We start from the raw sequence: 16,300 nt of genomic DNA, 5'->3' as shown, positions 1-16,300 counted from the left end.
TTGGACTTGGAAGATAGACACTAGCTTGGCTCAGTTGGTACTCTCTCCACTGAGCCAGAAAGTTGTGGGTTCAAGCCTCATGTCAGGAATTTGAGCTTATAGTCTCAGCTAACATTCCAATGCAATGCTAAGGGAGAGATGCATTGTCCGAAGTACCATTCTCTGTGAGCCTATCACTCACATCCTCGCTTGGCTCCACTGGCTCTCCACCGTTCCCCTCAGTGGATTGAGCTCAAGGCCCTCGTCCTAACCTTTAAATCCCTCCTTGGTCTTACCCCACACTATCTTGGCAACCTCCTCAAACTCCACTAACTCAGCGGCTACCCTCACTCAGCTGACATCGACCTGCTTCGCATTCTCCACTCCACCATCAATAGTAAAGATTTCAGCGCATTTGCCCCAATCTCTGGAACTCATTCCCGGAGTCCCTTTGACTCACCCCTTCCCTTGCCGACTTCAAGGACCACCTCAAGACCTTCCTCTGTCACCAAAGCTTCGGTCATCTTCCCACTTCTCAACCCCCCTTGCAGCCACCCTCAGTTTGAGTGCAAACCCTGGACGATCCAGTGCTTTGGGATGTCGTCCTGATGCGAAAGACGCTATATTAGTTTAAATTTATATTTTATTGAATAATCTCCTTCAACTTCTTCAGAGTACAAAGGAGAATTGTCTGGTACAAATTATTTCCAGAGCTGCTGAGGCATGTACTCAACTGCAATGCAGTTGAAGCAATCCCTTATCAGCAGGTCTGAATCAGAAAATAATGCGGTGCTATGACACCCATTTGAATTCAGGAAGAATGCACAATTGACACCGATTTTATACAACGATGTGCTCTGCAAACAAGTTAGCATACGGTACAAAGCAACTAAGTTTAAGCTGTTTTAATATTCAAAGTTGCCTCTGCAAAAATAACTGGATGTTCCAGCACTGAATTTGAGAGATGTCTTTTTCGGAAACTCAAGAGGAGATTAGACTCCAGAATAAAATAGCTTAACATCACAGCTATAAGATGCAGTGACTTTTCATGCATGTGCATGCACAAGTAGAGGGATGTCAAGACACCGCTGAATAAGTGGACAACTACTGGAAATTTATTTCATTATCTTCACTACCCAAACAGCAGTCGAAACAGGAAAAGGACCAGGAGACAGCTGGAGGGGAAAAAAATCAGACAACTTTGTTCCCAGGCTTTACCACAGTGCTACTACTATTATTGAGTAGTGGAGATGGCAAAAATAAAGTTTTTAATGGTGCATGCACAAGGATCTCTGATGTCACTACACTACTTACACGATTTACCGCAGTAACTTTCTGGAAGTGGGAAACTAAAGTGAAAGCAAAGGACTCAAAGGGGACAGGTTCCAGTGTAGCATTTCAAATCTCTGGAACCACAATATCAAAGCAGCATTGGAAGTGCAACCATTAGCCCGCTACATAGCCAGCAGAGCACAACAGAAACATCCAGCAGGCAGGCTTTAACATTGGTCAGTGTGTAGCGAAATGAAATATTATAAAAGCACATAGCTAACCATGTTTACTGAAAACAAGATTTTGAAAATTGCTTGGATTTACTGGACCCATTTCTTTTTGAGCATCTGCCAATGCTCTACTGCAAAGCTTAATATATCACAATGGACCACAAGCAGGCAAAATAAATATAAAGTATAAAAAGTTTCAGTTAAACTAAAGTATAATTTAAGTATAAGCGCCTTGGGATATCCTCCTGACATGAAGGGCTCTGTACAAGTGTAATTTGTTTTTTGTTGTACTTTTTGTCTATGACATTATTCATTCATCAAAAATATTTCTGCTGATGTTTATCTATCATTTTCTTACATTTGATATTACAACAAATTTTTCAAATTCCCAACTACTCACACACTTGTTTTAGTGAAGTTGCAGTCATGCATTTATAAACAATGCAGTATGTGGCAATGGTGGATTTCAAAACACTACACCACACTTAATCCAGGGATCTAAGTGGCATTGACCCATTTTGTCGTCTAATCTTTTCGCTGACTGATTATCCCATTTACAAACAGTCATCAGTTTTGGCCAAGATGAGCTGACAGAAAAAAATACATGATTTTCACAGAATTAAAGGCATGTATAGATGACTATTCTGGAAAACTGATAAACACCACAATCTTTCAACAGTGAGTTACCAGATTACCTTTGTCAGTCTTGAATTTAAAAAAACAAATTAATTTATAAAGCAAATGACAGTCATCATGTGTATAACTGGATGTTTTTACCACTTGTAGAAAAATAACATGAGCAATGTAGAACTTGCACATGAAAATTACTGCGGTAAAACACGTGTTAAGTTCATTTAAGAAACTATTCCCTCCATCTCCACCTGAAGCCTGAACCTGTGTACAAAGAATCATAAAACTGTCAAAGACTGCAAAAACAGGCCATTCACGTTTTTTGCCAATTCAGAATCAGACAGCCAAAAAGCTCTGTGCGAGTTGACAGATTCACAAGATCACGATCCACACCATTGAAGGAACGACAAGTGAAAGGCACATGTGCAGGCATACTGGTAAAATAATATTCAGCACAAACTATAATCACACCGTAGTAATTGCCCAGAAATTGGAATAGATGATTTTCTTAGCCAAGGCATGCTGTATGGGAATCAAAGGAGGGAGGGAGTAAAAAATAGATTTAAAAAAGACTCATAAAGTTTAATCAGAAAATGCTAAATAATTCAATAACTGCTTCCTACTCGGTAAGAAATGTGAACTTGTGTGTGGTGCAGCAGTGTCACTCGACCACCATCGCAGAACGCAACCAAGTTCAACAAAAATTACAGTCATATATTGAAATATACTCACTTCAAGCGTTAAACTCTGAACACTGTGGAATGATTATTCAATTATTACTGACATAGGGATAAATTATCTCTGGTTGCATCAACAGAATCACAAATGTAAAACCCATCTGAAAATGCAAAGACACAACAAAGACAAAAATAGATTTCTGTTCACACTGGGGATTTTTTAAAAAAAATGAAATCTCCTTTTACCATTCATTGGTTATGAGAGCACTACAGATGGACAATCAAGCAGTGGACTTCTCCTGTAAAACAATAGTTAAGGTCCTGGGAAAAGACTGTAGAGTATTTAATCTTCCTGCCTAGTTTCCTTCAGACAACGGAAATCTAATTTTCAGAGAAGCATGTGGTAAACCTGAACTATGATCTTTTTGCAGCAAGGAAGTTACAATACCAACAGGAAATTTCTAAAATTGTGGATCACACAATATATTGCGATAAATATTTGCATCCAGTTATTTTGCCATATACTCTAGCTACAGTCACCTTTGAATATTGGATACAAATAGATCCAAGTCCAAGGGGCTGATTTTAAACTTAAAACTAAATACAATAAACCTAAACCAACCACATGATATAAAAAGATCAACTGGGATGATTTCAAGCACAGCATAAGGATTTAGTTCATATCCTAACTAATACTTACTTGGCGTGTCCATTAATGTTCACTTCAGGTAGAAGATTACAGCAAAACCAATCCTCTTGTTGTAGTTAACATCCCTCATCCTGCACAAACATGCCACATTACATTTCTATATAAGCACAAAATGAGCATCGGTCACCTCAAAAAAGAGCTCTGAAGTGATCTTCTGCTTTATGTTGTGATACTAATTTATTGCCTGAAGGTATTGGATGCATTGAGACACAATAATACAACAAGAAATACCAGCTCAACTCTTGTACCTATAGTTAGGCATTCAGAAAATTATCAAGTATTCATTGCTAGTTTAAGCAGGAGCCCAAAACACAATGAAGGTCAGAGATGGTAAAGATCATTCAAACTTGTATTCAACAACAAAGGGAGAACCAGAATGGGGTTAGGACATTCTCTTCCAACCATAGTTAACAAAAGATCCAAGAGTTGCCCAATAAAGACAGACTAGGAGAAATAAAGCTATGCATACAACTCAAATCCTGTTGAGAAATTAGGCCTGCAGAGTGTTCATATTTGCAGTGGGTGAGTTGGGGGTTGGGGGATAAAATATGATTCAATTAGAATGCCACAAGCAGGATCTCAGAAGGACTGAGACTTACTTCAATTCTCTCACACAGTAGAAGAGACTCATGCAATCTCACACATAGGTAGTCAGATACAAGTGAGCACTCAACTCCTCCACTCACACTAGTCGCACCCTGAGGGGCTCCATTAAGTTTAGCAGGAAAAATCTCAAGACCTGCCCATTCAAAGATATGGTGTTGTATACTTGCAGTTCCTGGATTGGGAAGTTGCAGATTAACTCTCAGGATAGTCCAAACTTTCCACCCCACCAACCTCAATAGAGCTAAGATAATTAGTCCCCATGATATTACCAAAGTGACTCAGTGCAGGAAGAAGCAAGTCCCTTGTATTAAATACAAGGATTCCTCACTATCGGGAAAAATATTTAATTGCTGTTATCAATATATCAATGTATCCCGAGGTGATAGTCAGTATATTTCAACACACTGCACAAGTTCACTTCCCCCTTTCTAAAGTAAATATTTCCACTTAGTTATAAATAAGTCATTTTCAACCATGCTGTCTCCAGTGCCCTCTATTTATGTACATCAATTTCCTCCTCTTGCTTCAATGCACTAAATTTCCTCTCGCTCTTTGAAAGTTCATTTCTGTTGTTTTATAAGTGAATGCAATTATCAACAAACCTTTCCCTAGTGCCCTTGATTTATTCTCATCAATTTCCTCCTCTTGGTTCACTGATTTAGAGCAATTCTAAATTAGGTTTCTCTCCTTTGGTGTCAGATTTTCACGCAAATGGACTCTGATCTACCATAATCTAAAATTGAATCTACAGTTAATCATCTTCAGACCCTCCAGTGGCTAGTGCTACCCTCTCTCCTGTGGCCAGTATGAACTGTGCCCTGTCTCCATTTATTTCCCGCATCATTTCCATGATGATCTTCCAGCACTTTGGGGTCTTCTTGTGTTTTTATAAGATCACATGGGCTGATGGGCCTTCTTCATCCCAACCAATCTTGCGTTGACTGCCAGATGAGGAAACAGTGAATAGCACAAATTAGTGATAAAATAAATATTCAATTACCCATATTTTTCATATTGTTATGCTTGTTTTTTTTGGAAGTCCATGTTGAATGCAATCTACAGCATGTCACACACATACATACACAAACACGAACATACACAATTGAAGTCTAGCAACATGGCCTACCAATGGTTTAATAATCTTAATCAATCCCTCAATGAATGCCTGCACAACCATTTTCTTTGCCACTTCAGCATTTGAAATGAGTGAATGGCAATGGCATTATGAAGCCAGCAATTGATTGGTGAATATTCGCAATACACATGCTGGGCTTCAGCTGTCTGGAGGCAAGTTGATGAACAGAAAGCAGTTTTTTTTAGGGGTTGTTCTTCCAATATTGCACATTCCTTACTGTACCATTTCTATAGTCTGAAGAAAAGTAAAAGCAGCCAGATCCCAAACCAACATGCTAAACAAAAAGCAGCATTTAATCTGGGAAGATGTGTTAGAATAAGCAGCGAGTCATCCATTCATTATCACCGCTGCAAATGCCAAGACAATGTAAAAGGGAACTTTCTGAATTTAAGCATTTTATTGCTTCAATAATCTCCTGGATATCTGCCTTGCCTCATTCCAACGATTTTAGCAATTTATTTATGCTCCAATCACACACTGCATAACATAACATCAAATCACCAACTTGTTTGTACATAACTAAGAAAATTCACATTCATCACAAAATGATCCACCTAGTGAAATGTTTGGCAGGACTTGCATGCGACCGATACATATGCACTTTAAGTGATTAAAAAAATCTTCAACATACATTGAGTTAAATTTGTCAGTTAACTGGAAATCTAGCTGCCTGAAATCCACTATGAGCAAACAACACAATATAATGGAATAAAATGGCATACAGGGCTGTTCAACAATGGACATGGATTTAAAATTCGGAAATGATTTTAGCATTAAAAAATTCCTCAGAAACCAGCTATTTGTTTCCTGCTGTAATTATTGATAAATGAGCAATATAAATCTTGTGTAATTTGACTCTGCCATGTCTTGCTTCCAGTGCTATTTTGATTTCAAGGAGATCTAAGTTCCACAAATGTCACTTGTGACTGACAATCCACAAACCTTAAATATTAGGAACAGGATTGAGCTAGCTAAAGTACACATCGGAAAATAAATATTGTGCATCCCTCTTAATCTGGCTTGATAAAACATTATCAAAACCCCTATTTCTACCAATAACATTTATTCCCGAAGAATTTCACCAGTTCATCAACTCCAACACATTCACATCTGTAAATAAGACAGACTAGTTTCCTGTTAAAGTGGAGACCACAGTAATCATTCTCAGTTAACTTGCATCCGTGAGTAGCTGCCAGCTTGAAGGGCTGGACTGGAGAAAAGAGACAAATTTAAGCGACAGATTTAGTGAAGCACCAATGATCACCTAAATCCTGTGTGGCGTATATATCTTAAGAATGCAACAATTCAAACATAAGATACTAAATGCCCCTAGGATAGCCAATAAACACAATGCAATATGCCATTTATATCCCAGCCACCTAAAGATGTGTCAAAGATGTTAGTCTCAAAAATTTCCATCTTCATTTCCAAAAATATTTAAAATGTAGCCACAGTTCATTTGCAGCATTTCTTAACTAGGTTCCTCAACAATGACCTGTGGTAACCCTGCACTTTTCTTCTAATCGATGTTGGACAACATGCAAACATGTCATGTAGGAGGGATCACTGAGCAAACAGACTTCTTGTAATAAAATGTAATTATCTGTTGGCAATGCTTTAGCATATTAGAAATCTCCAATATGTATATTGCCACATCAGCCCTGCCATTACACATACAGGACATCCTGTTGCAAAATTCAGATCATGCCATAAGATTTGAGTTTTGGCACATAAAATCATACTGTTATGCTGTTAAACATCATCACAGCTAATTTTAGACTCATTTGTAAAAATTAGCTAACTTGCTAAATGCAATTTGATCAATTTAAAAAATTTAGAAGTCCCTTTCAAACGCAGTGTGTGGTTTGGAACATATGCTACCTAGGGGTATCATTCATCACTTTGCTTCTCCCAAGATATTTCAAACAGAACCATTTTGGTTCCCTTCTGTGCTGCAGCAAATCCCACAAGCATTGAAATGGTGGTCACTAAAACATGGAGTGGATTACACAGTACAAATACATGTATAGTATTTACTTCCCCCTTCTTGACATACCAATATTAAAAGAGGGGGAAAGAGCCCAGTTGACCGAATTGCTCCGCAGTCCTAGACGCTATGAAAGAAAGCCTGCTCACACAGTCACCTAATTTCATGCGTCACCTTTTACTAGATCAGAATTATTATTATTATTATTATTATTATTAATTCAAACTCACATACGTTCAAAAACAATACAATCACAACTACCCCAAAGCACACCATTCCAGGTGAGAAAGGTACTGAAAGTAAGCCAGTAGAATGAAAGATAAAACTGTTCCATTTTAATAAATCAATCACAATTTTAATGTCCAATCTGTTCATCCCACTCTTAATATTTCAGGCTATTTTACCGGTTATTCTTACTCTGTGAAAGGGACATGTTTTCCTTCAAACGCAAAACATGTGGGTTATACTGAGAAGTAACAGATGATAATCGCCTACCCCCCAACCCCCACAGATTTGTGCCACATTAGCTGAGCTCAGCTGTGGCAGGAGTGTTTGGGGAATAAGAGGAATAGATTTAGCTTTTCAAAATATTTTAAAATGAATTAAATGCATTTTGGATTATCATTATAAAATGTGGTTACCTGTACATGCTAACATTATAAACGTGGACATTCTATTTTAAGAATATTCTTGTAAATTTCAGCAATTTTCTTTAATCATAAATTGAAAGCCATTTAAGTTTTAAATGAGTGTTAAAAAATGGAGAGGTACACATCTTCACAGAATAAAAGACTCCCAGTGAGGATGGTGACGAATTGTTCCATTGTCTAAAGAAGTAATCTTCATAGGATTTTACTAAGTACAATGCTGTCGGTACCAACTTCCAAATATCTGGACTGACCTCAAACATGTTTATACATTAGTAATAATAATAATCCTTGCATTTGATATGACACCTTATCACGTCTTCAAGACATCTTAAAGCGCTTCACAGAATATACTGTAAAATGAATTGACTGTATATTTTCTGGGCGAAACGTAGTCTTTGGCACAGTTCAAAGCTATCTACAGATAGTAACAGTTGCCTTTGTAACAGACAAGACATGCCTTTGGAGATCTCTAGAGCTCAGTGGATTGGCACAGTGGTCCCTCAAGTATTTCACTCTTCATTAGATTGCAAGAATTAATCCTGCTTCAAGTCAACACTGGCAACAGAGAATGAGCTGTAGCTCCTCCACAGTATCAGCCTTTGACATTTACATCTGAATCAGAAAGCTGCAATTTTACAAGTTTCTTTTTCTGCAAACCAATTCCCTGTTCACCAATTTGACCAATTTTATTTTTAGAGCAACACCTCTAGTGTAATGTCATTATCAGAAACAGTATTTTTAATTCTGGCTACTGATGGACGCTGGCTTCAAACGTAACCAATGCTGTACTTCACCTCAGAAATTATATAATGATGCATCAAAAAATTTAAAAAATCTGTCAATAATTATTCTAATATTTCTGTTAAAATATAATTACTTCTGTAAATAACCTCAGTGGGTATAAATTTGTTATCATTGATTACACGTGGAGAGCTAGCAATAAGCCGACATGTAAAGACAGGGGATATTGGTCTCTCATGTTATTACGATACAATTAAACTACCGAGGAAAGTTTACAGATTAAAACAACACTCAACAACAACTTGCACTTACATAGCACCCTCCATGCCGAGCCGGTCGAAGAGGAAAGCTTTCAGGCAGGACTTGAAAGAGGGGAGAGAGGGAGCAAGGCGGAGGGATTGAGAGACCTCCTATGGTGGGGTGGAGGGTGCAAGGGATGAGCAAGAGGCCGGTGCCAGTCGAGCGGAGGTGCCAGGTGGTAGACTGGAGATTGAGGAGGTCGGAGAGGTAGGGACGTGCCAGGGAGTGAATGGATTTGAACACAAGTGTGAGGATCTTGAAGTCGATCTGTTTGGTGATGAGGAGTCAGTGGTGAGATGGGGGTACGGAGTTTGGTCCAGGTTTATTGGAGTAATCTGTTAATCCCAGGGATTGTCACAAAATAAAACTACAGAGAGCTACAGGACTACAGGGTGTATACAAAGTGCTCTTACTCCTTTGTTACAAAACAGTGATACAAAACAACAGAGGAGATGAAACAAACTGTCAGGCTTGCATTTTGCCTTGTCACTCCATCCATGTTATAGAAGATGTCTCACTGAACATGGTGAAGCATCGTTATCCGCCATGAAAATTCTGTATCACACACCAATCTTTTGGATGTCTGGACATCAGGAAGTTTAAATATAGTTAAACATTTGTACTGAATACAATTAAGTACTTCTAAATACAATTAGCATAATTTCTTCCACATGTTTTAGTTGTAGAAAAAAAATGGGGCAATAGAACTTTTTGGAGACCCTGTACAATATTCATGAAAGTTAGATATCCTTGGGATGGGTACTGAAAAGGTACTGTGGGTTTAATCCTCTAATTTTATGATAGACACATTCAGTTTAGAGCACCACCCAGTGGCTAGGATCATGTTATTTAAACACACAAAAGCATGGATGAAAATTAGAAGCATCTACCTGCAATGTGATCTTAAATACAAATAATACGTGAAAATGGCCCATTGTGGGTGCCTTCAATGTGCCAATAGTGAGTGGGCCACGAGTGTGTTCCTATAGCAATGTACGACACAGTAGGAAGCTATTCAGCCCATTATTTGTGTTGGTGTTGCGGGCTTCAAACTTAACTAAAAAGTCTCCAAGAAGCCATTCACCTTAATCCCAAGTCCCTGCTCTTTCCCCATGTGGAGTCCTGTAGCTCAGTGGTTAGAACACTCGCCTCGCAAGCGAGAGGACCTGGATTTGACTCTCGGCAGGGCGAAATGTTGGGCAAGTTTCCTTACTCCACACATCTCTGTTTACCTAGTAGTAAGTAGGAACCCAGTTGTTAGTCAATCGGCGGATCGCTTTTCCATCGGTAATAATTCCTTAAAAAAATAATTGGTCACTCAATCTACAACTGTTTATTGCCATGTGTAATTTGCTGCCATGATTCGCCCACAACATATACAGTCAATTCACTTTACAGTATATTCTGTGAAGGGCTTTGAGACGTCTCTAAGACATGATAAAGGGCTATATCAAATGCAAGGATTATTATTATATACTTTTTTACTCTTACCCTGTGTGTTCCTGTCCAATTCTTTGTTAGATGCTCCTAACTGGTTTTGCTACTACAGTCATCCCTGGGAAATCAGTGTTAATACAGTGGACTACTTATCATTATTAATGTTAATGAATACTGAGCATCAGCCTGGCTCAATTGGTAGCATTATTACTTCTGAGTCAGAGGGTTGTGGGTTCAAGTCCATGTCTGGACTTTGAATTCAGTTGCATTGTTAGAGGTGCTGTCCTTTGGATGATACGTTAAAGTGAGGTCCTGTCTGCCCATTAAGGTGGATGTTGAAGATCCCATGGCACTCTGCAAAAAGAGAAGGGAGTTTCTCCCAATTTCCTGGCCAACAATCCCCCAAATAAAATTGGTAATTTATTTCATGGCTGTTTGTAGGTCATTGCAGTGTACAATGTGGCTGCTGCATTCATCCACAACAGTCACTTCATTCAGATTATATCCTGTGAAGCACTTTGAGGTGTCCTCCCAATGTGAAAGGCACTATCAAATGCAAAGGCTACTATTATGTTCAAATTTATTTTAAGTGGATAATATATCAGGCAAAGCTTTTGGCTGAAACAAAGACAAACTAATTCCCACCTTTCGATCTTCTTCTATTATTTTCTTCATGGCAAGAGATGAGAGGGCAGACCTCAGATACATTAACATGACATTCCATCTCTTCTTCATCTTCAGAATCATCTTCATATCCGTTGTTCCTAATACAGCAGCAGGTGCAATTCACATTCTGGTTTCTCAGATGAAAATACCAATCCTGAACAGTTGACCTTAACATGCTTCTGCCTGCTGGGACACAAATCATGCATCACAATGAGACTGCAGTTCATTCTCAATTCTTATGTCAAAGATTGAGTTTCACCCAATGCTTTGGCCAGCAATCACCCAAGATAAATTGGTGTCTGTTTCAACAAAATTGCTGTGTTCAAATTGTCTGCCTCACTCACCTACAATTTACAGTAAAAATCCTGTGAGGGGTTTTGAGACAACTCAGTGATATAAGGTGTTATATCAAATGCAAGCATGATTATTACTTATATTATTGATCATTAAATTTTCTCATTGCTGAAAACAAACTGTCCAAGGTGAAACTGTCATTTATGAAATAATTTATCCCGAATAACAGTTTCACCTTGGACAGTTTGTGTGCCTTTAAAGTGAAGTTTATATAGGTGTCAGTCTGGCTCCATTTGTAGCACTCTTACCAATTAGATAGTCCCAGTTATTCCTCATTTAGTCCTCTTATCGCTGGTATCATCCTAATGAATCTCCCCTGCACCCCTTCAATGCCTTGACAACCATCTTGCATGGGATATCTAAAACAGGACAGTACTCCAACTGTAGCCTAACTAATGATTTATAGTTTAGCATTACACCTTTTCTTTTGTATTCAATGTGGCTATTTATAAAACCTAGGAATCAATTAATGTATTTAACAGCTCTGTCAATTTCCCACCTTAAAAGGTGTGTATATAAATATATATATTAACGGCTATGGCTTTGCTCTTCAATTCCTTTTAACAAATTACCACTTGATATATGTTTCATCTCCTTATTCTTCTTCATCCCACAATGTTATCACCTCATAGTCTTCTGTATTACATGTCATCTTCCCAATCCCATAGAGTCTGGACCATATCTCCTGGTATCATTTACAGTTTTCAGTTAACCAGTCTCCCCATTTTGCGTCATCTGTAAACTCTGAATATTGTGCCTCTTATTTCCAACTCCAGATAATTTATACCAATAAAGAAAAACAATAGTCTTACCACTGACCCCTGGGAGGACACCACCATTTACATCTGACCAGTCTGAAAAGTATCTGTCTAATAATAACTAATAATAATAATCCTTGCATTTAATGTGTCACCTTATCATGTTGCTGAGACATCTCAAAGAACTTCACAGGATATACTAGAAAGTGAATTAATTGTGTATTTTGTAGCCTACTCTTTATCTTTATGTGCTTTAGGCAACTAACTCTACTCAACTAGCCTATTGCAAATCTTAAAAAAAATAGTTAAAATACAAATATCTTTACCTCAAACTTGTTTTTCTTAGATTTGTGCAATTTGCCAGTTCTGCTCATCATGAGTATATGCCAATATGTCTCACCTAGTTATAGTGAGAGCAGAAGAAGCTAAGGGGTGATTTGATTGAGGTATTTAAAATTATGAAAATAATTGATGTGTTAGATGGTTGATGACTTTCCCACCTTGGTAGAGCAATTTATTACAAAGGGCCTCAAAATCAGTAGGAAATGTGATTGAAAATTATTTCTTCACTCAGAGGGCTGTGTCGTTGAGGAATGCTCTGCTCCAGAAAATAGTAAAGGCAGTATAAGAGGTTTTAAAAGAGAGATATACATAGCTACTTGGGTCATAGAATTAAGAGGTATGACAAAAGGGCAGACCATTTGGATTAAAAGATCTGCTAAATTTAAAACTGGTGGAAACAGGCTTGATGTGCTGTATTCTCTCCCCACCTCTGTTCCATGTTAAGTGCTCATAAATGTACTGTACTATCTTACAAACCAAAGCTAGTTTAGTTGAAATGGAGGAGACAAACTATTGTATATGTTGTGATACTAGAAAATATAAAACGTCACTAGATAAAGCTTTTCCATCACTGTTGTACCTAATTTGAAAAAAATACAACGTTTAAAGTGAAGTATGCTTAATTTTACCTCAACTCTTACTTACCTCCCAAATTACTCAAGGTCGCTCAAAACCGATCATTTCTCTGAACTCCTTCAGCCCAGCAGAACTGCAATGAACTGTTCGCCCATCTGCCAGGTGGAGCTGAAAGCAGGAATGTTTGTTCTCTACTTGGTTTTGATGGGTTTAGGTCTTTTATGACACCAGGTGTGGCTTGTTCCATTCCATCTATTCTTTGATTCAGGGAATAAGTGATCATTAAAACTAGGCAGTTTGTAAGATGGAAGATGCAGCTGGAAGTGAGAGGTGGCAGAGCTAAGGGGCAAAGACACTTAAGTCTGTTCATTTATCTTCTGAGGTGATGTTCAGTAACCGAGACATGGCAGTAAACTGATCAGTTGGTGCCCTTATTGACTGCAGCTTTCAGGTGTCAGGAAAATGTTATTTTCTAGCAGTAGATTCTTTCTATATATCAGAGAATAATTTCTCTTGGGTTAAGCAGAACGCAAAGTCCTCTCCCATTCAGAAAGAGGACAAAGTGCTGCCCGGGAACACAATGATTTTTCCATCAATGTGTAGTCAAGAAATATAAAAATACCATAAGTAAATTAACTATTGACATATTGTAAATCCATGTACTTATAGGTAAGTATAGTGGAACTCTTTCCCCCAATCCCTCTGCATTGTCCCCTCTTTTAGATCATGACTGAAGACCTTCCTCTTCACCCATGCTTATGGTCACTTCCTCCCTCCCCCTGGCTTAGTGTCAGATTTTGCCACCGCTAAGCACTCAGAGACACTGCCCTACATATGACAGGTACTATATAATTGCAACTTCTTGTTGTTGGATGTGATCATTGTCATCAAAGCCTTTACTAGTAAATTTATAATGTTTTACAAAATATAAATAACCTTTATACAATGGCTTAGCAATATTGATGGAGCACAACATGCTGCAATAAACCAATGAAGAACAAATGAACATTGTTGTGCTCATGTTTATAATGTATGATCGTGATTGATGTACTAAAATGTTGTAAATTTGTGGGGCAGCGTGGATTCTGATCTCTGGTCCCACATTAGCAGTGAATGATGTTGCTTCCCCCTCCCATGAGCATTTTCACTATCCTCCTCGGGGATTAAGAGGATTTATCTCTGGAGATGTGAATGACAGTTTCATGATTGACTTTAAACAAGATGTCAGAAAAGCAAATTTATTTTGATCAGCCCGGTGTCTGACATTTGTATAAACCCATCACTATACTCAGGAATGTCCAAACCTGCAATAATGACATCTCCACATGGAAATTTCCTCATGTCTAGTGCAAAAGTCTGGGCGGGGGAGGGGAAACAGGGGTTACACATGTGGACAATCTTTAGGACAGATAGAAAAAGATATAGTAGATTTGATAATATCTATTTTTTCACTCTGTAGTTTAAATTTGGTAATTGTCTTTGGACAGTCTGGAGGGTTGCTTCCAGTTTCCACTTGATATATAATAATTATATAATTATAAACATTATATAATGCATATAATAATTGTTTTGGATGAGGCTTGATTATGAAATGGTAATGAAATATCTTTTCGGGTCTCCGACATCTCAATTCCATTCCAGTTTCAGCCACGAGAGCACATTTCCTCATTCCTTTCACTTTACAGACCCAGAAATAAGGTGCATGTTTTGTTGAGATTAGGAAAGTTAGCAAAGAGAATCGGGCATTTCAAAGTGAACTATTTAACAGTAACAATCACATAGAAAAGGAGAGTTTTACTATTCTCGGGAATGTAAGGTGGGGGTGGGTTATAGTTTAAACTTACGACAACCTCTACAATCTGCCTGACTCAGTTGGTAGTAACCTTGCCTCTGAGTTCTAAATTCATGGCCCACATCTGGTATTCAGGTCTTCGTCTCGGTTGGCATTTCGATGCAGTGCTGGGTGTGTGCTGCATTGTTAGAAGTGTTGTCCATCGATGAGATACTAAACCTCATTGTTTCATGGCTGTTGGCTATTTGTACATTGTCTGATGTGAAAACCGTTGTTTCAAACACAAATTAGTATTAATTAGGATTATATAGGATTAAACCCATTCCACCTGCCTGTTCAGGTGGGCAGGAAAGCAGATAACATTGTCTAAAGAGAAGGGAGCTTCTCTCAGAGCCCAAGTCAAGATTCCACCCAGATAAAATTGGTCATTCACTTCCTAGCTGTTTGTGAGACACTGTTGTGTGAAAATTGCCTCCCTCATCTTGTTGCCAGTAGTACCACAGTGACTCACTTTACAATAAAATCCTTTCAAGCACTTTGAGATGTGAAAGGTGCAATGTCAAATGCAAGGATTATTATTAATTAGCTGGATATATTTTCTAATTATTTTATCCCTTTCTTAACCAAATGGTTTCTTTTATGTGGAAGCCACAATATAAATGCAAGTTGTTGTTGGTAGTGAAAACAATTGAAAGCATTGAATGTTTTTCCTAGGCATTAATAATGGATATTTCAGTGGCAAGAAAGCAAGTGCAGTTTGCTGCAAACTCCTTGGGTGCAATTGGCACAAAGTAATTCAAACACAGTATGTTTTGACAAAATGTGCAATTGATGGAAATTATAAACATGTCAACATATTTATTTACGCTACTTTTTATTGATTTTAATAACTTGGAGTGTAGAATGCTATATTACATTTTAGGAACATTCATCATTATAAATGGAGAATCTAAATGCAACACAATACATTTATCCAATGTCATGGAGGGATTTATCCAGACATTTCACATTGGGATAGAAATGACACTCAAATACATAGATTATTGAAGTCATTCAATAATCTATGGAGTTGGTCATCTGAAGAAATGTAAGGCATCAAAATGAAAAATAACCCACATACCTTGTGAAAGTTAATTAATATTTTGACTGCACTAGTTTACTTGTATTATTTTGGTCAGCCGAGTGTCTGACACATGTGGAAAACGGTCACCATGCTTAAGAGTATCCAAACCAAACTGGGAATTCCATGCATTCCACCTACACTTGAAATTTCAGAGATAGATTGTTGGAATGGAATGCGCACTCTCTCCTTGGATGGACCCATCCTGCTGACATAATTCCAGAAAGCATTAGGCGCAGGTTGGCAAGAGCCAAGGCTTGGGGACCCCGTTGGGGTACTGCTGGAGTCCAACCAGTTAAAAACACATAGCTTGCCGTCGATAGCACTGTCTGGCAAACT

Source organism: Callorhinchus milii, unplaced genomic scaffold, assembly GCF_018977255.1.
Source record: "Callorhinchus milii isolate IMCB2004 unplaced genomic scaffold, IMCB_Cmil_1.0 Scaffold4, whole genome shotgun sequence".
Lineage (NCBI taxonomy): Eukaryota > Metazoa > Chordata > Chondrichthyes > Chimaeriformes > Callorhinchidae > Callorhinchus > Callorhinchus milii.
This window is presented reverse-complemented; position numbering follows the sequence as displayed.